The sequence below is a fragment of the Canis lupus genome, chromosome 15, assembly GCF_048164855.1.
Source record: "Canis lupus baileyi chromosome 15, mCanLup2.hap1, whole genome shotgun sequence".
In the NCBI taxonomy this organism is placed as follows: domain Eukaryota; kingdom Metazoa; phylum Chordata; class Mammalia; order Carnivora; family Canidae; genus Canis; species Canis lupus.
This window is the reverse complement of record NC_132852.1, coordinates 6,413,828-6,437,124: the sequence shown is the minus strand read 5'-3', so window position 1 is coordinate 6,437,124 and position 23,297 is coordinate 6,413,828. Positions and strand designations below refer to the sequence as shown.

Below are 23,297 nucleotides of genomic sequence, written 5' to 3'. Positions count from 1 at the left end.
GCTTGTCCTTTCCAGTAGCATGAGGCTGGCAACTATGCCTAATTCATCTCTGCATGACCAATATTTGAGCCTGGGATCATGTCTTATTACAATGTCTTTATACAATAGTACATTCACAAAAAAGACAAGCTGGTTGGTTGGTATTTGAATGACAAATCAATTTAGGATAAGCAAGTCTTTCCTCTGAAAAATCAGGAAAAAAAGCATATCTGCTTATATTATCCTTAAGTAGAAATGATGTATCATATATTTGCAATTCCTGATCTTGTTCAGATTGTAATAACAACAGATAGCTCTTCAGGTTTCTCTTTACAGAGAATCATACTTATGGGAAGATAGATTCTGCTTTATTTTACCAAAAATTTTTGAGGACCTACTATGATCAGGTGATGGAGGATGCAAACATATGTAAGAAAAGGCATTCCTGAAGGTACACTTTGGAGAACACAGATATACATATATGATGGAAATAAAATAGATATGATAGAATGAAAAGAATTTTATTTTTTTATTTTTTTATTTTTTTTTTTGAGTCATGAAAGATAAAAAGATTAACTTTAATTTTTAACTTTATAGTTTTTGGTTCCATTCTCTCACAGCGCTAATGTATGCCATAATAATTCTTACTAAAGAATAAATACAATAAAAATTTTTCTCAATTTCAGCAACTCCAAGATCCTGTTTTTATAGGTAAATGATTAAAGAAGCTATAAAAACATGTATGTCCAACATTAATTTGATACTAGACATGATCAGAAAATGATATCGTCATCTTCCCTACATATGGATTATCTCTTTATCTCTTCCATTTTATATCATTTAATCACTGACAGTGACCAAATGTATTACTATGTGGGTCGATTGTTGTATCTCAGGATAATCATCTATTATTTGGGGCTACTAATAGCCTAGTTAATAAGACCTACGGGAATATTAACAGGATAAGCAAACCACAACCAGGGCTACTCTGGTTCAAATTAAAATGCTGGGTTTTTTTGTTGTTTATCATTATGTGTGTTGAATATTGTGTCTTTACCTAAGGGATTATGTGAGGTTTGTAATATTTATAAAGAGAACAGCTACTCATCTCAGGGCCATTTCAAGAGTATGTATTATTTAATTCCTGATCTACCCCCTCCAATGTTCAATATCTTTTAAGAACTGTGATTAATAAAACATTCCAATTTGAAAAAAAAAAAATGATAGAGGGGCAGCCCAGGTGGCTCAGCGGTTTAGCGCCGCCTTCAGCCCAGGGCCTGATCCTGGAGACCCAGGATTGAGTCCCACATCGGGCTCCCTGCAGGGAGCCTGCCTCTCCCTCTGCCTGTGTCTCTGCCTCTCTCTCTCTGTCTCTCATGAATGAATAAATAACATCTTAAAAAAAATAAAATAAAAAAAATAAAAAATGATAGAGCTTTACCATCTCAGAAGTTATATTAAATATAAGTGATACTAATATACCTCCCCCAAAAAAGAAAGACTGATAGAGTGGATTAAAAAATAAGACCCAACTTTGTCCTCTTCAAAGATTTATTTGAGCGTAAGAGGGACAGAGAAAGAGAATCTCAAGCAGACTCCCTGCTGAACATGGAGTGAAGCTGGACTCTATTGCAGGACTCTGAGATCATGACCTGAGCCAAACACAAGGGTCAGGTGCACAACTGACTGAGCCATCCAGGCACCCCCCAGCTCTGTGCTCTTTATAAGAAATTCATATCAAAGTCAAATTAAATGACATGGGTACATGGAAAGTAAAAAACAAACAAAAAAAGAGGCAAACCAAGAAACAGGCTATAGAAAGCAAACTGATGTTATCAGAAGGGAGGTGGGGGTGGGAGATAAGTTAAGAAAATAAATAAAAACAAAACAAAAGGAAAACATACAGATGATAGTAAAGAAAATTACTAGAGACAAAGTGAGGATAAAAGGACCAATCAGGAAGATATAATGATTGAGATGTGTACATACCAAACAGTAGAGTTTCAATACAAATGAAGCTAAAAACTTTTAAGATCTACTCTCTTAGCAACTTTCCGATATGCATTACAGTATTAGTAACCTAGTCACGATGTTGTACATTATATCGCCAGAATTTATTTATCTTATTAGTAGCAGTTTATATCTTCTGATCGCCTTTACCCATTCCCTCCAAGTGCCCTTGACTTTGGAAACCAACAATTTGTTTTACATTTCTATGAAGGATTTTTTTTTTTGAGATTCCACATATAAGTTAGATAATATATAAGTGTCCTTTCTCAACAACCTGACTTATTTCATGTATTATAATGGCTCTCAAATTCATCCATGTTATCATGATATATTACATTTTCTTTATCCATTTATTCACTGATGGGCACTTAGATTGTTTCCATGTCTTGGTTATTTAAATAATGCTACAGGATACATAGTGCTGTAGATATCTCCTTGACATAGTGACTTTGTGTCCTTTGGATATATACCAAGAAATGGAATTGCTGTGTCATATGGTAGTCCAATTTTAACTTTTTGAGGAACCTCCATACTGTTTTCCATACTGGCTGCACCAGTTCACATTCCCACCAACAGTGCATAAGGGTTCCATTTCATTTAACCTTGTCAATACATTATGTCTTATATTTTTGATGTAGGTCATTCTAATAGTACGAGATCACATCTCATTGTGGTTTTGTTTTGCAGCTCTCTGATAATTAAGTGGTATTGAGCACTTTTCCTATACTTGTTAATTGTCTATGACCCTTCTTTGGAAAAAATGTTTATTCAATTCCTCTGACCATTTTTGAATCGTTGTTGTTGTTGTCATTGAGTTATATGAGCTCTTTCTCTCCTTAGGATAGTAACCACATATCACATACGTCATTAATAAATATTTTCTTCCACTCCATAGGTTACTATTTCTTGTTTTTGATGGTTTCTTTTGCTGTGCGGATTTTTAGTTTGGTGTAGTTCCACTTGTTTATTTTTGGTTTTCTTGTCTTTGCTTTTGGTATCAACTCTAAAAATGCATTTATTTTTGTTATTTAAGTTGTTTTCTACTACTTGTACTCTCTTGATAGTAATAGATTTCATAATACTTCCTAAATTTCAAATCAATGATTGCTATATCAAGATGTAATACAAAATCAATTATGGATGATATAACAATTAGATAAAATAGCTAGATAAAATGTTGTTGTGCTTCCCTGTGTCACGTAATTACTGTGATATGTATTAGAAAGAATAAAATAGTATAATGTCAACAATAAATGTGCATGTATTTTTGAAAACCTATTGATAAATACAAAAAACTACAAACCTGCAAGAGCAGATAAAGATTGTTATGCATATGAAGGGTTTATTCTTTGAAAAACTGCTTAGTAAAGATACCACAATATAATCTGTGCATTCTCCTCCTTTATGAGACTCTTTCACACATCACATTGGAATGGATTATACTGACAACAAGGCTAAGCAATACAGTGTCTGTTTCTGTTACCACAACAACAGTAGTCTTTACATGGCATGGTTTTCATTCTGTGTTCCTGTTAATCTTTCTTTCTTTCTTTATTCATTTTTAAAGACATTGATAGAAGGCACATAATCTTTGTATACAGTAAACATTACAATTTGAATAACTATGCTGAGGTGGAATTTTACATGACAGTAGGGAATTCACATGAGAGCAATTGAAACACATCACTTTATTATACTTAGGAGTGTAACACTTAATTTTTATTTTATCACTGGATGTCAGGTACCTAGCCTGATTCTGTTTCCAAGTCTGTAATTTTGGAACTCTTTAAAATATTTTTGTTGGCTTATTTTAACAAAAACTTTATTCAAAACTGCAATGAAGTTTTATTAATATTAAAATTACCTCAAATTTTGAATATCTTAGATAATTATTGTGTTTAGTGACTTCATAAAAAGGGAATGACTGAAGTTCTTTTTGTCTGGCCATTGTAATATTTCATGAAAGTATTTTTCATGTTATAATATCTGGTATGCATATTATAGCTCTATGTACACATATATAACTATATCTCTATGTGCATATATTTTTCTGTCATTGTTTTTATTACTAAATGTGTTAAACTTAAAATGAAAATTAAAATAGGGATCCCTGGGTGGCGCAGAAGTTTAGCGCCTGTCTTTGGCCCAGGGTGCGATCCTGGAGACCCGGGATCAAATCCCACATCGAGCTCCCGGTGCATGGAGCCTGCTTCTCCCTCTGCCTGTGTCTCTGCCTCTCTCTCTCTCTCTCTCTCTCTCTCTCTGTGACTATCATAAATAAATAAAAATTAAAAAAAATAAAGTATTAAAAAAAAGAAAATTAAAATATAACTCTTTTAGCTTTGTTTGTATTTATTGCATTTTAACTATATCTCATGTGTCAGGGAGATGGTACTATTGCTGCTTCTTTTAATGTATGAAAAATATGACCAGAAAAATATTTGAGAAACACATGAGAAAGAGTCGGTAGTACTTTTCATATTTCATAATGAAAAAAGAAATATTTCTTTCTTTAATTCCGTATCATCAGGCAGGATTACTGTCTTGATTTTTATCAAGTTTTATGAAAGTTCACAAGTGTGAAAGTCATACTCTTCTATAATTTAATCTATCATAGTTCCCAGACAAGCTGAAAATGAGAAGAGTAGTTGTAAGTTAAATTTAGACGACTAATTTTTTTTCTAAATTTAAGTTAGAAATTTAATTGATAAGAATGATAGTGAGTTATTTTAGAAGCCCTACATTGTGGAAGTGTAAGATACAGATAAAACAAAACATATATGTGAAGATTAATGTCAGGAATGATAAAACAAGAAAGCATGGGAAGTAAGAGAGAAAGTTTGGAGAAGATCAAAACAAAGTTAAAATTGTATTACTTAGACCCTGATATATAGTCTTAACAGGAGTCTGAATTTAATGCTGAGTGATTCTGAACTATTGAATTAAACTGAGATAAAATTCTTTAAACCACATCATTCATCTTCTCAATATAATACAGTGAATTAGTGTCACCTTATACTTTATTCTTTGCTCATCTCAGCCAACAGTAAAATTCTTCACCAGCACTGCTTCAATATACATTTTACAAATATCTCTGCAACTCTTTCATATTCCTTTGCCTAGCCTTGGCACTAATACTTCTGATAAACTTCATTTCTGCCCTATTGTAATAACAGTAGGTGTAGAGCTTATTTTAATGTCAGTTTTTGGAAAGATATGCATAAAGCATAAATTTTTCTTATACTCACATTGAATTTCAAGCCTTAAAAAAATCTTGCTTGTCCTATGAATGAGAATGTTGAATAGAAAAAGTAGTTTTTTTCTTTCCATTTATTTCAATTCTAAACAATTAATTGGTTATTTTAGTAAAACTATAATTTTTTCCATTACCCAATTAACTTTTCCCTCTATTCATGCAATAAAAAAAGTCAACACATTGACAATTCATTTTTGATGTCCCCAAACAGAGCCAACATCCTTAGAGTAAGATCATAGTTTCCAGGATGTCTACCTACTTACAAGCGTATAAGAAAGACATTCACACAAACGACTGAGGCCAAATTTTCTTATGGTTTCTTTTCCTTTTATTAGGGGATAAAAAGTTTCAACATCAGAAAAACATCCTATTTCCTGAAGGTGCTCAATTCCATCAATAGGAATTAAGAGAAGACCTATGACCTATGTGCAACTTGCCCCTTCCTAACAGAGTAGAATAACCCCCTTCATCCTTGCTAGACATACATATCCCAACTAGGACACTGAGCATCAGCATCACAGATCAAAAAAGTAACAATGTGATTGAAATAAGAACCTACCTTCCCCAGCCTACATGTTTCTTTAAACAGAGATTAAGAGAAATCTTAGATACCCATTCTTCTCTCCATCCTTTCACCCTGTTTCTCCATAATTCTATGCAACAAGCCCACCAGGATGATTAGGAATTAAATTTCTTCCATATCAGTGACAATAGGAATCACAGGTCAATCTTAACTCCCAGACTCTAAGTTTTATAAGTTTTTCAGGTTTCTATCAGTTTCTCTTCCCTATTACTCCCCCACACTCTTGAAGACTCTTCAGTGTTCCCTTATAATTGGAAGTTGCCCGGATCCTCAATGTCTTCTTTGAACATTCTTCTCAACATTTTGCTCTGTTGTGAATTTGGCCTTCCCCTAAAGTTAGTGTTTTCCTTGAAGTTCACTCAAGTGGTGGCTCATTGTTGTTTGTTTCTTTTCTGAGTCAGAGAACACTAGTAGGATAAATGCTAAAAAATGACACCTGGGCACATAATTTTCAAACTACCCGGAAAATAAAGCAAAAGATAAACTCCTGAAAGAAACCAGAAGTTGAGGAAAAACACTTTACCGATAGAAAAACAGAACTTAGAATTACATCCTACTTCTAAGAAACTATGCAAGCAAGAAAAAAGTGAACTACATATTTAAAACATTGAGAGAAAAATAACATCAACATAGAATTTTGTACCCTACAAAATTATGCTTCAAAAGTGAAGGAGAAATAAAGGCTATTTTAGACAAATAAAATTGAGGGAATTAGTTGCCAGTAGATGTGCACAAAATTTTGAGAGTTTCTTTAGAGTAAATAGAAATGATACAGATTGGAAACTAATTTCCACATAAAGAGAGAGCATTAACGAAGTAAGGGAAGGAAAATTTAAACTGTTCCTATTGTTAATTGATCTAACCGAGAACAGTTTGTTCAAAATAATACCAACAATGAATTTGATTATACATGCTTTAATATATATATATATATATATATATATATATATATATATATATTATGAATATATACATGCTTGTGGATGTCCATATACAAGTAAATTGAAAGACACAGGACAAGAGACAATAGGAGGGGACTAGGATTGTGGTGTTATTATAAAGTACTCACAGTATCTGTTAAATGACATACCGTTGTTTCAAAGTGGTCATGGATTAGTTGTAAATGTATATTGCAAACTGCAGGGCAACTAGGAGAAAAAATGTTAAAAACAAACAAATCAAGTATTGATATGCTATTAAAAAAAGGAGAAAAATGTAACTGTAACTGTCCAGTTAAAACCACAAAACACAGAAAAAGAGTGGAAGACAAAAATAAGAACAGGGCAAAAATAGTAACACTAAAAAACAATAACAGAAACAAATGTGTATATATAGAGAGATAGATATATGCTTGATCCTCCTTTAATTTTGAATGCAGCCACTTTTTTTCCCTTCCTCTCTTATGATCTCACAGGATGAAAATTCCCTTAACTGACTTGATGGCTTTTCAGTTTCCAATGGAGTAGAAAAATATTTGCCACTCTGCAGAATAATTGCTATTTAGAGAGATGCACAGTGAAACCTTATGGACAGAGAAAGGTGTAAAGATTCAGAGGTGTATTTTAAAAAGAAGCAACATTTAGACTGACATTTAAGGTTGTGAAAGAATCCAATAAACTGGTTGGTGAGTTCAGGCCATCTAAGAATAACAAGATTGAGGATATTATATTTCTCAGCATTCTTTAGAGTGGGGAGCCACTCATTTAAAAAGAAGCAGCAATTTGTTCAGTACTTGGCCTACACTCAGTATATACTGCTGGAACCCAGATTTTAGAGAAATTTTTTGAAATTCTCTGTACAACAAAAAGGATAAATTTGATCCATTGAGTAAGAAAGGATGAAAAGCTGAGGACTGTTTGAAGGAGGGCAGAGGAGATCCAAAAAATGCAAGAAAAGAAAAGATAGAAAACCAAGAGCATCATGGATGAAAAAGTTTCTTGAGGAAAGAATATTTTTGCTATGTGATGCCTGAGATACATACACTCTTCTTAAACTTTATCAAATTTTAGTAAAGTACATATTGCTTACCAGTGCTTCTTATTGTAGGAAAATTTTAAGATGGATTGAACTCAGAGAGGGGAAGAGCTTATATTCACATCTTTGCGAATGCGTGGCATGTCAGGTGAAAAGCTGGAGGAAAAATATTTCAGTTGGTATCAGGGTTAATTGAGATCTGTCATTTTAGAAATTACTCTTTTTTAAAAAATTGAGCTTTATGTATGAAAATAAAAATTGTAACTTAACAGATGCCTTATAAATTAAATTAGCTAATACTGTAGGATATTTCTCTCCTTATAAATTTCTTTTTTCATATACTATAGACCTAATGCTTTGTGGAACCTGCTTTGGGAAAAGATGGCTTCACTACCAAAAATGAACGTCAACAAAAAGAAAAATATCTGAATACAAATGAAATCTGTAACTATTTATGAAAAATATTTTCTATTAACCAACCAAGTAGAAATAGCTAGAACAAAAGGAAAGATTTTATTTACAGTGTTTTCATTCCTTAAAATAAGGGCCCGTGAATGGCTTTTTGTCCTTTCCTTTTTTAAGTCAGTATTATTAGTCAGAATAGGCTGGGTTAATGCAATATTAAATAAACCCTGAAGACCTTAGTGCTTAAGCCAAGAACAACTTTGTGTGTATGTATTTCATACCTTGATGATTTGAGAAAAAATATGTAATGTTATAGATAAGTAGGGAGATAGATGAGAGTTGAGTGACTCTCCTTTATAGCATGATACTCTTTAAAATTTGGGCTGTTTGGATGTTCTAATTCTATCATCTATTAACTACTCAGATGAGAGAATTTGGAAAAAATAGTTATAAACAATCAAACTATCTATGACGGGAGAGCTTGGCTCTTATCTCACAGAGTCAAAGAATGAATCTTGCAGACAAAGGAGAGTGAGTAAAGGAATAAAAGTTTAGTAAACACAGAGAAAGTTCTCAGAAGTGAGAGATGTCCCTACTGGGTTGCCACTGAGGGCTTGTAGGGTTGGTCTTTTACTGGAAGCCAACCAGGGAACTTAAATCTTTTAACATTGTCTACTGATATCACCACTGAGTAAGGACTAGTGATAACGTCTTTGATGCCTTACTTCTTCTTTGGGGTCTGGTTATTCTTTGTTGGTCACAGATGACTGTCATAAAAAGATACCCTCCTCACCCACACCTAGGGCAGGGTGGTCTGGCTTGTTCCTTTATCTCTGGTTTCCTTATACCTCAGCATTTTGGGGATTTTTGTGAGCCTACTTTCATGGCCCCCTACCTAGCCCTGCCTAGCCCCATTTGTCCTTAACTCATATAGTTGCCTTGGCTCAAAAGTAGCAAATAGGTTGGCTAAATGTCCACTGTCAAGAGTAATTAAGGGACCTCATTTAAACACAGGAACAAGGAAATGTAAACAGGTTTTTTTGGTAAGACTAACACTCTTCTGCCAATGTATTTTTTTTCCTATAAGTTTGGGGAAAGAAATCTACTTTTGGTTACATTTTAGGTGGTTATGAAATAATCATTTTATTACTAGTTTGAACATTGAAAAATACTGCCTCTTACCATACTTTAGCACTAAATTTTATTGATCAGATTTTCATATTTATGAATAATTCACTATATGAGATAAAGGAATTGTAAAGGAAGAGTCATGAGTGAAGGAAACTGTCACCTACCTGACATGTAAAAATGGAAAATGTGGCATATTGAAATTATGACTAATAATAGGAAAAATCACATTTCTTAGAATATTGGTAAGGTTGCAAATACACACACATAGGAGCATTTCATCATTATAATAAGATATAAAGAAAGTTTGAAACTAATTTGAGATTGATAATTGCTACATCTTATTTGTATAATTGAAATTTAAATCAGTAAGTATTTTTTGAGCATTTATGTTGTTCAAAGCACTGTACTAAACACTGGGAATTAAAAATATCAAACTGATGACATATTCTCCAAATACAGAAATTTACATTCTACTGAGGGACACAAATAAATATGGTCTCTACAAAAAAAAAAAAGCAGATAAATGATTGTCCTATTAAATGTGTGGCTTTCAATGGGAAATTTGGAGGTAGAGATTATTTCTGACCCAAGGTGTTGAGAATTTTCCTGGGAAGAGGTTCTCATTGAGTAAAGGTCAGATCATGGTTAAGCAAACAAGGACATGAAGATATTATCTGTAAGAATATCCATGGACAAATACACAAGAAAAGGACTTTTCAGGAGATGTTCTGGGGGAAGAAATGCTTTATTTGGCTGCAGCACATAATAGGATAGAATAATAATATTAGCAATATGTATTATTAGTGGTAGATAATCCTTTTAATACTTGCTTTGTGATAGATATGATTAACACTTTACATATATTAATTCTTACACAATTGTGTAAAGTAGGTTATATTATTATTCTCATTTTCAGAGGACAAGTGAGATTAAGTAACTTTACAAGTTTATACATCTAGTGAGTTATAGACCTGAAATTCAAAGCCAGATCTGGCTGGTGAGTCAAAAAAAATGTAAAAGTGAATTTAGTATTGGATAAAGTGCTTTGATTATTGGGCAAGATACTTTTAACTTCATTGAGCACATGTTGGTCTGTATTTGGGTCAGATGGTGAGATCTGCTTTCTATTAGAACAAAATTAAGAGCAGCCTATAAGGTACATTGAAATAGGAAAAAACAAAAAGGTTAGTAACAGCTTCTGGGCCTGAATTTTTGTTGGTGTGATTTAGGAAAGTGCTAATGAAGTGAAAAACATGATTTTGTGAAACAGACTCAAAAATGACTTGTGGGGGAGAAGATACTGCTAATTAGAAGAAAATAAATAAAATAAAGCATGTATCAAACACAGATCAGAGTGGAAATTGTAGTAATTTTACAACCCTAATTAAGAAGTGAGAATTTGAGGCACACGGATGGCTCAGTCAGGCATCTAACTCTTGGTTTCAGCTCAGGTTATGATATTAGAGTCATGAGATTAGGCCTCACGTTGGGCTGTACACTGAGTGAAGCGTGAGATTCTCTCTCTCTCTCTTCCTCTGGACTTCTTGCTTGTGCTCTCTCTCTCAAATAAATAAATGGATTTATTTTAGAAAGAGAGAGAGAGCATGAGTAGGAGGAGGGGCAGAAGAAGAAGCAGACTCTGTACTGAGCAAGGAGCCTGGCATAGGCTGGATCCCAGGACCCTGGGATCATGACCTGAGCTGAAGGCAGACACTTAACTGAGCTACCCCGGTGCCCCATAAATAAATAATTCCTTTAAAATTTATAATTAATTTATATAGGTATGTAGTACATATCCAAGAAAGGAAGGAAGCCTAAAAGGATAGGTCTGTTACTGTGAGCCACTGAAATTCGAAGGCAGTTCATGACCATAGCAAAACTTAGTAGAAAATTATGATGATGAAATGAATTATGAATTTCCATAACTATGAGATAAGAGAGATTGCTTTCTAGAATAATCAGTCTACAGAACTAAACAGTAGTGCAGAAGGTTTCCATTTCACTAGAGCAGGGCCAACACTTGACACCAACGAGCTTCCCAATTTGTCCCAAACTAACAGGAGGAGAATAATACTTAATTATTGTTTTATTGTTAATGTTCCTGATGACCAATGATGTTGAGTATCTCATCACACATTTACTACATTTAATTTTTTTCTCTGTAAATTATATCATTTTAGGTAGGGAAGCAGTATTATTATTTTTTTTCAAATGGTTTGACAGTTTTTCTCTCTTTTACTAGACTATCTTTTCTCTCTTTCTTTATGGTACCTAATTCAATAGTTGATTCTATCTCTGAATTTTCCCATTTTGCAGATGGGTCAGATTGTCTGTTCTTGTGAAAATTCCACACTATTTTTATTACTATGACTATAATAATGTCTTCATAACACCCAGGGAAAGACTTTCCCCCATTCTTTGTTTTTACAGCCTGATTCACCTTCAAGATCTTTAGTATAAGATATCCTATAACATACACATGTTTATAAATGTTATAAATACATAAATTTATAAATACATAAATATTATAAGGTTCAGCAATTTGCCTAAGAAGGTTTCTGGATTTTTATTAATATTGCATTTGTTTTGTAGCTTGTGGAATCTTGACCTTGTATAATATTATCTGAATGCCACGAAGCATAAATGACAAGCATCTTTGCTGCAGCCACTTTCTCCAGACTTTCCAGCTATTTAGTTCCTCTTTTGGTTTGCTGTTAATCATTAATAATATCTTAGCTTTTGTTCCTTTTACTAGTTGACCATTAGAAAAAAATGCTTTTATAGGTTGATCATTTTATTTACAATATTGGGAATTTTTCTTATACCTATTGTTTTGGCTTATTGTTTCTGTTGTCTCCCACCTGTCCATCCCCCAAACTCCAGGCTAAGGACAATGTCCTTTAACTATCGATGCTTTCATTTTGGGATAATGACAATAATCCCTCCCTTCAAATCCACTTACCTCTATTGCACAAGTGGCTAGGTGTCATGCTAGATATCAGGAATTGTATCTCTAAGTAAGAAAAGGAGAATAAGCATTTGATGACAAGAATATTGGTATTGTCCACTTGAAATAATTTTGCTTTTTTATTTTTCTAATTTACTTTTTAATCACCTAGCAAAGACATTTCTTAATAAATTCTTTTTGAGAGATTTATATCTTGAATAAAGAGTTGGTTCCAAAAGTCCCTGCAATATTATTAATTTTTTGCTATATTGAAGGAGGAATCTAGAGCTAAGTGTTTATTTGAAAATTTAAGTTTTAGTGTTTAATCGAACAATAATAGAATTGCTAAAAATTAATGCTGCTTTTCATGCACATTGTCTATTAAACTGTAATTTCTAACAGGTAAAATATAGTGATCTTTTAGCCCATAATGCTATTAGGCATTGAAAACAATAATTATTTGCCAAAACATAGTGTAGTGGAGGGTCTCCATGAATTCACATTTGTAGATTTGGTATTAAAGATTAAAGTAATGCAGAATGTTAAAAAAAATGTGTGATTAGAAAACATCAAATGAAGCCAATGTGTGACTGCAAAGCTATTTTGCCAATCCTGTGTACTCTCAGTCATTTAGCAAATGATGATGGTACATTTTATATAACATTTATGAATGCCTGCAGGCAACATTAAGACAATTCTTCAATTAGCTTAACGGACATATTCTAGAGGAAACAAAAAACTGTTAGTTATTTTTTATATGATTTAGCAGGAGTAAAAGCCACAGCAGAATTGGGAAAAGAAAACATTGATGGCAAGCTACAGATGTTATTTCAAGGACAATATTGGAATGGTTATTTCAAAGGGTATCATCCTGTTAAGAGCTGAACTCTGAGTTCTTCTACTTCCCTAAGATCACTTTGAAATGGAAATGATAAGAACCTTTAATGTCTTGCCCAAATAGGAAGGTGCGCAGAAATCAGAGCTATGCTTGGCAAGAGATAAGAGGCATTGCAAATAAAGCTGGGATGAGCAAGGATAACATGCATAGTCCCAACAGAATAATGAGAAGATAGAATGGCCCGAGACTGCAAGTGGAGATATAGGAGTAGTTAGAGATACCTTCTTTATGTGTTATCTTCTAATAGTGACTATATAAATATTTATTCTGTGAGTAGGGATATTGTGGCAAACCTGGATCAAAATTGATATGCACGTTCTTATTTCCCTCTAGAAATATCCCCAAAGATTTTCTACATGATATTGTTTCCTCTATTAAAACTGAAGTAGAAATTATTTTAATCTCATACAGCCTTGGCTATATCACGTATTAACCTATCTGTGTAGGAAAAAAAATGTAAGATGAAACTGTGGAAGGCTACATTCAGATTTTATGTTAATCGTAAGTGCCAGAAATAAAGAACACAATATACTTAAAGTGGCACTCAGGAAAATTTCATAGATATGGCTAATAGAGTTACGGCACTGAGTGTATCATCCTGAACTCATTCTGTACAAACACTGAACTCCAGAAAAGCTTGATCTATTTTTTTTCTGTTTACCAGAGAGCTTGTACAGGGAACTTCCTACAATATTGATACTTGTTATCTTTCTTTTATTGTTATCTAGAGGGAGCACTTTTTAAAAAAGTAAATGGAGTCGCCCCTGTGTATCAATAAGGAAACTTATAGCTCAGCATTGGACAGCTGAGACCAGCAGGGTGCTCCTGCTGAATACAGATTCATCGATTTTTCTCTTTCTCAGAAAGTTACTACTCCATTTACTCTGTCAAAACCCTTGCTTCCAGGCGATGTAGGAACATGCTGGATGTGAAGTAAAATCACACTGCTATATAGGTGTCTGTGATTCTTGCTTACTTAGACAAGTTTCAGAAGGCAAATAATCTAGTGTTCACTTACATTATAGAAATAAATAAACCAAAAACCCCTTATAGATAAATTAGTTCATCTAAGTTTATAAGAATACTATGTAACCCATAATAACTGTCTTCTATGTGTAAGTTTTTCCTTTCCAACATATAAATACATATTTAGTAATGACTATTTCTTCCGAAATACAACCTTTTAAAAAAATTCCTACTGAGAGAATAAGTGATTTTTAACACCTGCCATCTAACAACATTTTTAGAATAATTAAGTTTTAACACTATTTTACCCTACTAAACCAGCTTATTTAAATTAAGATCTTAGTTTGAAATCTGGAGCTTAGTTTATCACTCAAAATTCTGTGTGATTATTTTTTAAATCTACATTTTCCATTTTATAAAAATATAAGCTTGAATGTGAATAAGTAAATGCCTATAATAAACTTATATAACTTAAATTTTAGAAAAGAAGTATGTCTATTGCATAACTGTAAATCAACATTTCTTTGCTTTTAAGTCATTGCAATAATTCTAACTTAACTTTAAGGTACATCATCAAAGATATATTTTTAAAACTTCAGCTATAAGTTTTTCCCATATATGAAAAATATCTTCAAATAATCATGGTTTAAAATTTTGAACAAAAATTTTGAAATCTGGGATCCCTGGGTGGCGCAGTGGTTTGGCACCTGCCTTTGGCCCAGGGCGCGATCCTGGAGACCCGGGATCGAATCCCACGTCGGGCTCCCGGTGCATGGAGCCTGCTTCTCCCTCTGCCTATGTCTCTGCCTCTCTTTCTCTCTCTCTCTCTCTCTCTCTCTGACTATCATAAATAAATAAAAATTTAAAAAGTTTTTTGAAATCTTACTGATTATCAGAGATAAGCCTGAGAGTATTTTTTTTTCTGAGAGTATAAAGTTAAGAACACTAGAGTAACTGATAATGTATGCACTTTAGGGAATGTGAAACAAAGCTTTCAGAGAGATCCCAGATAAATATATCAATAAATTCATTGCAAATACTGCCAGATATTTTTATTTGTTTTTATTTTTGTTTTTAATAGCACAGACAACTTTTTCTCCTAACTTTACTGATTATTGTGACAAATAGCCTTCTTTGCCATGATCTTGCCAACCTCAACCAAGGTTTATACTGCCACCTAAATTTGAAATGACATCTTTTATTTTTCTCTATGTGGCAAAGTTCTGTTAGTCTGAAATCTCATCAGAGGGTATAAAGTAGCATGTCATCCTTAACTGACAATGACTGGGTACAGCAGGGATATTGAATTAAGGCATCATAAAATGTTTAGGGAGGCATGATAAAGTTGTTAGGTAGTTGTTCTATTGGCATAACAGAAACTCTCATAAATTACAGAGTTGTGATATAGATAAGGAAAATATAATGCAAATGGTTAATTAGATAAGGACCATTAAAATTGTAAAAAGAGCCTGTTACAGCTATATTTATATTTATACTCCATATCCATTATCTTTTTAACATAATTGGTAATGAAATATTGAAACTACATTCCTCAAATCACTGGATTTCAGTACTCTTACCTAATAGGTCATAATATAAATGAAATAAATAATATAAGTGAAATGAATATTACTCTTACAGTGTGTGTGTATACACTCTACATTTGACTGTAACAATCAATATTTTCAAGCCTTCAAATATATAGCAACTCTACTCATTTTATCTGGACTTTGATTTCTCTCTAAAAATTTGTACACGAAGTTTTTAAGGATTAAATTAAATCTTTCTAGCCATTTAAATATAGTGTGCTTAAAGAAAAAAAAATGAAGACAGTGTGGTGAGTTATTACTACAAGAAAGACTTTGAGGACCTAGAAAGTATAGTCTTCTTCCAAGTCAGACTTTTAAGAAACTTTTATTAGTGTTCATTCTGAGGAAGTGACAATTTATCTTGATTGTCATTTTCTATTCATAAGGGGGGAGGCAGTTTGGTTAACATGCATATGGCTGAATGGTTATAAGAACAAATTGAGTCACATTTTCCTTAGACACTTTTGTAAGTTATTTTGTACTATGAGGTCAGTAGTATCATAGTTTCTCAGGGATATGATCTTGACAGAAAAAAAGCAACTGTTCAGTTTCATTAAAACACAAGAAAGTAACGATATACTTAGAAAGCATCATTGAAATACTCCATTTATTTCTCTCTAATGCAATTCAGGTGTTCTTCTGCATGTTCTAGGACAGTGCTTCTCAAACGGTAATGTGAAAACAAATCACCTGGGTATCTTATTAAAATGCAGATCTTATTCAGTACAGCTTGGTTAGATCCCAAGGCTAGATGTCTAGCAAATTCTTAGGTAATATTAATTCTGTTGTTTCCTCGAAATACGTTTTTTTTTTTTTATGACCGTCACACACACATAGAGAGAGAGAGAGAGAGAGGCAGAGACACAGGCAGAGGGAGAAGCAGGCTCCATGCACCGGGAGCCCAATGTGGGATTCGATCCCGGGTCTCCAGGATCGCTCCCTGGGCCAAAGGCAGGCGCCAAACCGCTGCGCCACCCAGGGATCCCCGAAATACGTTTTGGTAGCTTCTAGGTAATGCTGTTCCTTCTGGGTTTTTAAACCACATAAAATATATGATATTCGTATATTTTTATATGAAAGGTAAAATTTAACACCCCTCACATTTACACTTTATCATAATCTAGATTATAAGAGACTGGTTTTATGGTCTTAATTTTATGTTCAAAAAGGCTTATAGTTAATACCCCATTTGATTAAAAATATTAACCAAATTAGATCCTAAGATTTCAGATATTTTGATCAATTTTTCTCTATTAGAAATCTTCCACATTTACCATTGGTTCGACATAAAATGGACTCTAATAAAGGATTCATAACTCACTGACAGAGTGCCACTTAAAAGAAAACTGATGGATTTTATACAGATTTTAAAAAGAGGAGAAATAAAATAAATTTCTTTCTGGGATGTTTTGGAAAACCCAAATACTTTTGCTTGTTATCTTTCCAGGCTTAATTCATTAAGTATCCTTGATCATATAGATTTCTGTGACTTTACCTAGTTTAGCACCCAAATCTATAAAGCATCTGTGTTGTGAACAGTTACAAAAACTGTGATGAGTTCCATGTGTCTTTATACGTCTTTGTGTGTGTGTAAATTGTGAACGAGATTAAGACAGGGAGATGAGACAAACAGAAAAGAGAGAAGGAAGAAAGAAAACATCAGAAAAGTGCAATTCTAAATTAACTGAAGCAGCTGAAGTCTGGGATTTATATTTGCTCCATCTTGTTCTTCGAGACCACAAACCACGGTGCTTCTGCTGCCTGCATTTTCTAACTGGGTAGAGAATCACCTGATTCACCGCCTTTTTGCCTTTGCTTTAATGACATGGAAGATCCATAAAATAGTGGAATTTTATTTCTTACCTGAAAGTCAAGAAGTGCTGAAAAGATATCCCTGGTGGTGTCTTCATCAGATTTGTAAGATTCCACCCAAATCATGTTGTTAGTCTATTACAGTTTGTGTGCGTGTGTGTATGCTGGTTGAAAGATTTCCATCAGTGTTTCTGTTTAGATACAAGAAAACCTTTAAAATTGATTACTGATAGTATTTGTAAGATTTTTTCCTCATATTGCACCCCAAATAAACAGTGACACAAAGCAGGACATACTACTACATGCTTTATTAATCCTGAGAAAATATGCATTACCTGATTTATTCCTGCAGTGCATTATTTCATTTGGCAAAAAGTCAACAGAAGAGAACAATCCTCCAGACTGGCTTGATTTACAATGATGTGGGGTGATTGGTTGAAAGATATTTGGACTGGTTGCACCTCCAAAATGCACCAAACCTGAGGCACTATTTCCTGGGTTGGTTCCCAGATCATAACTATCTAGTAAACAAAATTATATCTAGGGTGTTCTCAATATCTTCTCCACTGTAATCATTTATAGAAAATCTCTTTGTAATACTTTTTTATCAACAATTCTTGTATATAAATGTGTTTCACTTAGGATCTAGTTTCGTAACTTCCTTTTTCACAATAGGAATGAAGAAGGGGGGCTAAGCTCTTGTGTTGTCTTCACAAAACCGTCTATTGGGTCTTGTATTGCTATTATCTAGAAAGGAGGGATCCACAGCATTCTCCTTACTCCTGAAAATTTTCCTCCTCCCTATTGATATGAGAGAGCCTGGTTCTTGTCTCATGGAATCGAAGCATGAATCTCAGAGATGACAGAGAGTGGGCAAAGCGGTAGTTTATTAAGCAGAGAACAGAGAGCTCTCAGGAGTGAGAGGGGTCCTGACAGGGTTGCCCCTGAGGGCTTTTAGGGTCTGTCTTTTATAGGAAACTGATCAGGGAACTTGGTGAATTTCTTGTCAATATCAAGGTGGATATTTAGAACAAACATGGTGGACTGGTAACCATCATAATAACTGACAAGATGTTCTTATAAATATCATGAGCCCAAACAAGGTGTTCCCTGCTTTCTGGTGACTATCTGTTACATAATATTCCTCTACACCAGGGATTTCTGTGAGCCTAGTCAGGTAGCCCATGGCCTTGAGATTCTTGTGCATCTTGGTTTGAGCAGGGACTATTGATAACCCCTTAATGACATATTTCTTCGTGGCCTGGTTTCTGTGATTACTTAATAGCCACTCAAGGGAGGTACTCCCTCACATTTTGGAGCTAGGGAGCCAGGTTTATTTTTTCTGTTTTTACTGTCTTATCTCTGTTTTCTTGGGATGGGTAAGAGTCTAACTCTGGGACCTTTCTTATCTTTCCCTGCCTAGTCCTGTCTGCCCCTAACTCCTTCCTACATCACTATCAAATTATCCCACTACTCAAACTTTCAGAAAAATTATCTCAAGAGACCAGAACTCATCTTCCCATGCCTTTTTTGCCTATTTGTATCAATAACAACAACAACAAAAATCCCCAAATCCTAGGCTTTCTTGAAAATCTCAGCTTCTCATGCTCTTATGGATACCATCCTGACATAGCACTAGCACAAACCTATATTCTCTCTCTCTCTCCAAATATGGAAAATTTTTCTCTACACTTTCTGGAACCCACATCTCGTCAATTTATTATGATGACTCCTTCCATATTCTTGTCCCACATGAAACCTGAATCTTTTCTATGACTGTTAGGCTCTGACCCTTCCTTTCAAATTCTCTGCAAATCACTGGGAATGGTGATGAATAGGTGTATTCTTTACTCTTCATTACAACTTATGTACCATAGTCTCTCTCTCCAACTAAAACCCCCAGATTTCAAGCCCATGTCACCAGATGATATTGCCTACTTTGACATTCAGATCAGAAATTCATAGGTCCTGGTGCCATGTCCATTATAATATGCCTTGAATATATTAGCCTGAGGTTATCACTTTCCTTTTACACTATACCTGTCTTGAAAATTCTGGTTTTCCAATTGTTAAAAAAATATTATTAAAGAGAGGAAAATGTCTTGAATGTATCTAGAAAACAAAACTCTCCATCAAGTCAATAAAATTAAAAAAATAATTTAAACAGAAGGAATCAAAGTGGTAAAAAATATGTAAATATTAGTTCTCACCTTACTAATCATGGGAATGCAAGAAGCTGTGAAGACTACATATCCCCAAAATAGGCAAACTTTTTTGACAAAAAAATAGACAAAAACTAGTATGTCAGGTACTATCAATGATGGTGAGAATACCAAGAAAAGAGAACTCTAATATCCTGCTGGTGGCAATGTGTTTCAAAAGCATTTATAGAATATAAATTTCAATAATAAAAATATAAATTTTCAATAAAAGTGAATATACATATGACGTATGGCTCATAGATTATATTTCTTGGTATTTAACCTGTAGAAGTGTGTATGAACATTGTAATTGTGATAACCAGGAAATAAGTAAATGTTCATCAGCATGTAATTGAGGCATATTTAGATAGTGGGCTCTCAAACTGTGGAAGGAGCCTCGGTGTCCAACGAAAGATGAATGGATAAAGAAGATGTGGTTTATGTATACAATGGAATATTACTCAGCTATTAGAAATGACAAATACCCACCATTTGCTTCAACGTGGATGGAACTGGAGGGTATTATGCTGAGTGAAGTAAGTCAGTCGGAGAAGGACAAACATTATATGTTCTCATTCATTTGGGGAATATAAATAATAGTGAAAGGGAAAATAAGGGAAGGGAGAAAAAATGTGTGGGAAATATCAGAAAGGGAGACAGAACGTAAAGACTGCTAACTCTGGGAAACGAACTAGGGGTGGTAGAAGGGGAGGAGGGCGGGGGGTGGGAGTGAATGGGTGACGGGCACTGGGTGTTATTCTGTATGTTAGTAAATTGAACACCAATAAAAAAAAAATGAAAGTAAAAAAAAAAAAAAAAGATAGTGGGCTCTCATATATTAATGAATATTATGATTTTCTACATTCAAGAATCTAAGTATATTTTTAAAATTGTAAAGTGCGAGTAGAGGGGCAAGATGTCGGAGGAGTAGGACCCCCAAATCACCTGTCCCCACCAAATTACCTAGATAACCTTCAAATCATCCTGAAAATCTACGAATTCGGCCTGAGATTTAAAGAGAGACCAGCTGGAATGATACAGTGAGAAGAGTTCGTGCTTCTATCAAGGTAGGAAGACGGGGAAAAAGAAATAAAGAAACAAAAGGCCTCCAAGGGGGAGGGGCCCCGCGAGGAGCCGGGCTGAGGCCGGGCGAGTGTCCCCGGAGCAGGAGAGCCCGTCCCGGAGGAGCAGAAGCTGCACCGACCTTCCCGGGCGGAAAGGCCTCGCAGGGAGGTGGAGCAGGACCCAGGAGGGCGGGGATGCCCTCGGGCTCCCGGGGACACTAACAGACACCTGCGCCCGGGAGAGTGCGCCGAGCTCCCTAAGGGCTGCAGCGCGCACTGGGGACCCGGAGCAGCTCGGGGGGGCTCGGGGGCGGCTCCGGGGAGGGGGCTGCGGGGCGGGAGCAGCTCGGGGGGCTCGGGGGCGGCTCCGCGGAGGGGGCTGCGGGGCGGGAGCCCAAATCCAACAGCATAGGCCCCGCAGCACAGGGCGCCGGGACACAGCCCAGGATCCGGCCTCCCCCGGGACAGGCAGAGGCAGGGAAGGCCCAGGACAGCGAGGACGCTCCTGCCCCGAGCTGAGCAGATCAGCGGCCCTGCCCCGGAGCCTCCAGGCCCTGCAGACCGAGAGCTTTGTAGTTATTGCAGGAGCTGACTCCAGGGCTCCAGACCTGCCGCTGCCACTGGGGCTGTTGCTCCTGGAGCCTCACGGGGTAAACAACCCCCACTGAGCACCAGGCAGGGGCAGAGCAGCTCCCCCAAGTGCTAACACCTGAGAATCAGCACAACAGTCCCCTCCCCAGAACACCAGCTAGACAGACAAGTTCCAGGGAAAGTCAAGGGACTTAAAGTACACAGAATCAGAAGATACTCCCCCGTGGTTTTTTTTTTTTTTTTTTTTTTTTTGCTTTTCTTTTTGTTTTGTTTTGTTTTGCTTTTTGATTTCTGTTTGCTTCCCCCACCTTTTTTTCCCTTTATTCCTTTTTCTTTCTTTTTTTTCTTTTTTCTTCCTTTTTTCTCTTTTCTTTTTCTCTTTTCTTTCCTTCTTTCTCTCCTCTCTTTTTCTCCTTTTCCCAATACAACTTGTTTTTGGCCACTCTGCACTGAGCAAAATGACTACAAGTAAAACCTCACCTCAAAAGAAAGAATCAGAAACAGTCCTCTCTCCCACAGAGTTACAAAATTTGGATTACAATTCAATGTCAGAAAGCCAATTGTCAGAGAGCTGGAGAAAAGACAGCAAATAGATCCTACACCCAGCAGAAGAAGAGGGTTAAAAACGATGTGAGCAGAACTCAATGAAATAGAGACCAGAACTATGCGACTGATCAACAAAACCAGGAGTTGGTTCTTTGAAAGAATTAATAAGATGAAACATTAGCCAGCCTTATTAAAAAGAAGAGAGAAAAGACTCAAATTAATAAAATCATGAATGACAAAGGGGAGATCACTACCAACACCAAGGAAATACAAACGATTTTAAAAACTTATTATGGGCAGCCATACGCCATTAAATTAGGCAATCTAGAAGAAATGGACAGATTTCTGGAAAACCATGAACTACCAAAACTGGAACAGGAAGAAATAGAAAACCTGAACAGGCTGATAACCAGGGAGGAAATTGAAGCAGTCATCAAAACCCTCCAAAGACACAAAAGTCCAGGGCCAGATGGCTTCCCTGGAGAATTCTATGAAACGCTTAATGAAGAAACCGTACCTATTCTACTACAGCTGTTTAAAAGATAGAAAGAGATGGAGTACTTCCAAACTTCTTCTATGAGGCCAGCATCACCTTAATTCCAAAACCCAACAAAGACCCCACCCAGAAGGAGAATTAGAGACCAATATCCCTGATGAACATGGATGCAAAAATTCTCAACAGGATACTAGCCAATAGAAGCCAACAATATATTAAGAAGATTATTCAAAATGACCAAGTGGGATTTATACCCGGGATGCAATGCTGGTTCAACACACGTAAACAATCAATGTGACTAACCATATCAGCAAGAGAAAAAAAGAAGAACCATCTGACCCTCTCAATAGAGGCAGAGAAAGCATTTGACAAAATACAGCATCCGTTCCTGATCAAAACTCTTCAGAGTGTAGGGAGAGAGGGAATATTCTTCAGCATCTTAAAAGCCATCTACAAGAAGCCCACAGCAGCTTTCCCAATGGGGAAGCACTGGGAGCCTTTCCCCTAAGATCAGGAACAGGACAGGGATGTCCACTCTCACCACTGCTATTCAACATAGCACTAGAAGTCCTAGCCTCAGCCATCAGGCAACAAAAAGGAATAAAAGGCATTCAAATTGGCAAAGAAAAATTCAAACTCTCCCTCTTCGCAGATGACATGATACTTTACATAGAAAACCCAAAAGAGTCACCCCAAGATTGCTAGAACTCATACAGCAATTTGGCAGTGTGGCAGGATACAAAATCAATGCCCAGAAGTCAGTGGCATTTCTGTACACTAACAACGAGACTGAAGAAAGAGAAATTGAGGAGTCAATCCCATTTACTATTGCACCCAAAAGCATAAGAT

At 35.4% G+C, this 23,297-nt stretch overlaps 2 long non-coding RNA genes across 2 annotated transcripts in view; one reads left to right on the top strand and one right to left on the bottom strand.

Moving 5' to 3' along the window:
• LOC140604587 (uncharacterized) overlaps positions 1-8,465 on the top strand; it is a 102,964-nt gene extending 94,499 nt beyond the window's left edge. The window contains exon 3 of the long non-coding RNA XR_012007407.1: positions 8,150-8,465. This is a non-coding gene — a long non-coding RNA (uncharacterized lncRNA). The remainder of the gene's footprint in view (positions 1-8,149) is intronic.
• LOC140604588 (uncharacterized) lies at positions 6,841-18,255 on the bottom strand. Its single transcript, XR_012007408.1, has 4 exons — positions 17,602-18,255; positions 12,301-12,351; positions 7,857-7,958; positions 6,841-6,976 (listed from the first exon to the last, which is right to left on the bottom strand). It is a non-coding gene; the product is annotated as an uncharacterized lncRNA (long non-coding RNA).
• Between the last annotated feature and the right edge of the window lie 5,042 nt (positions 18,256-23,297).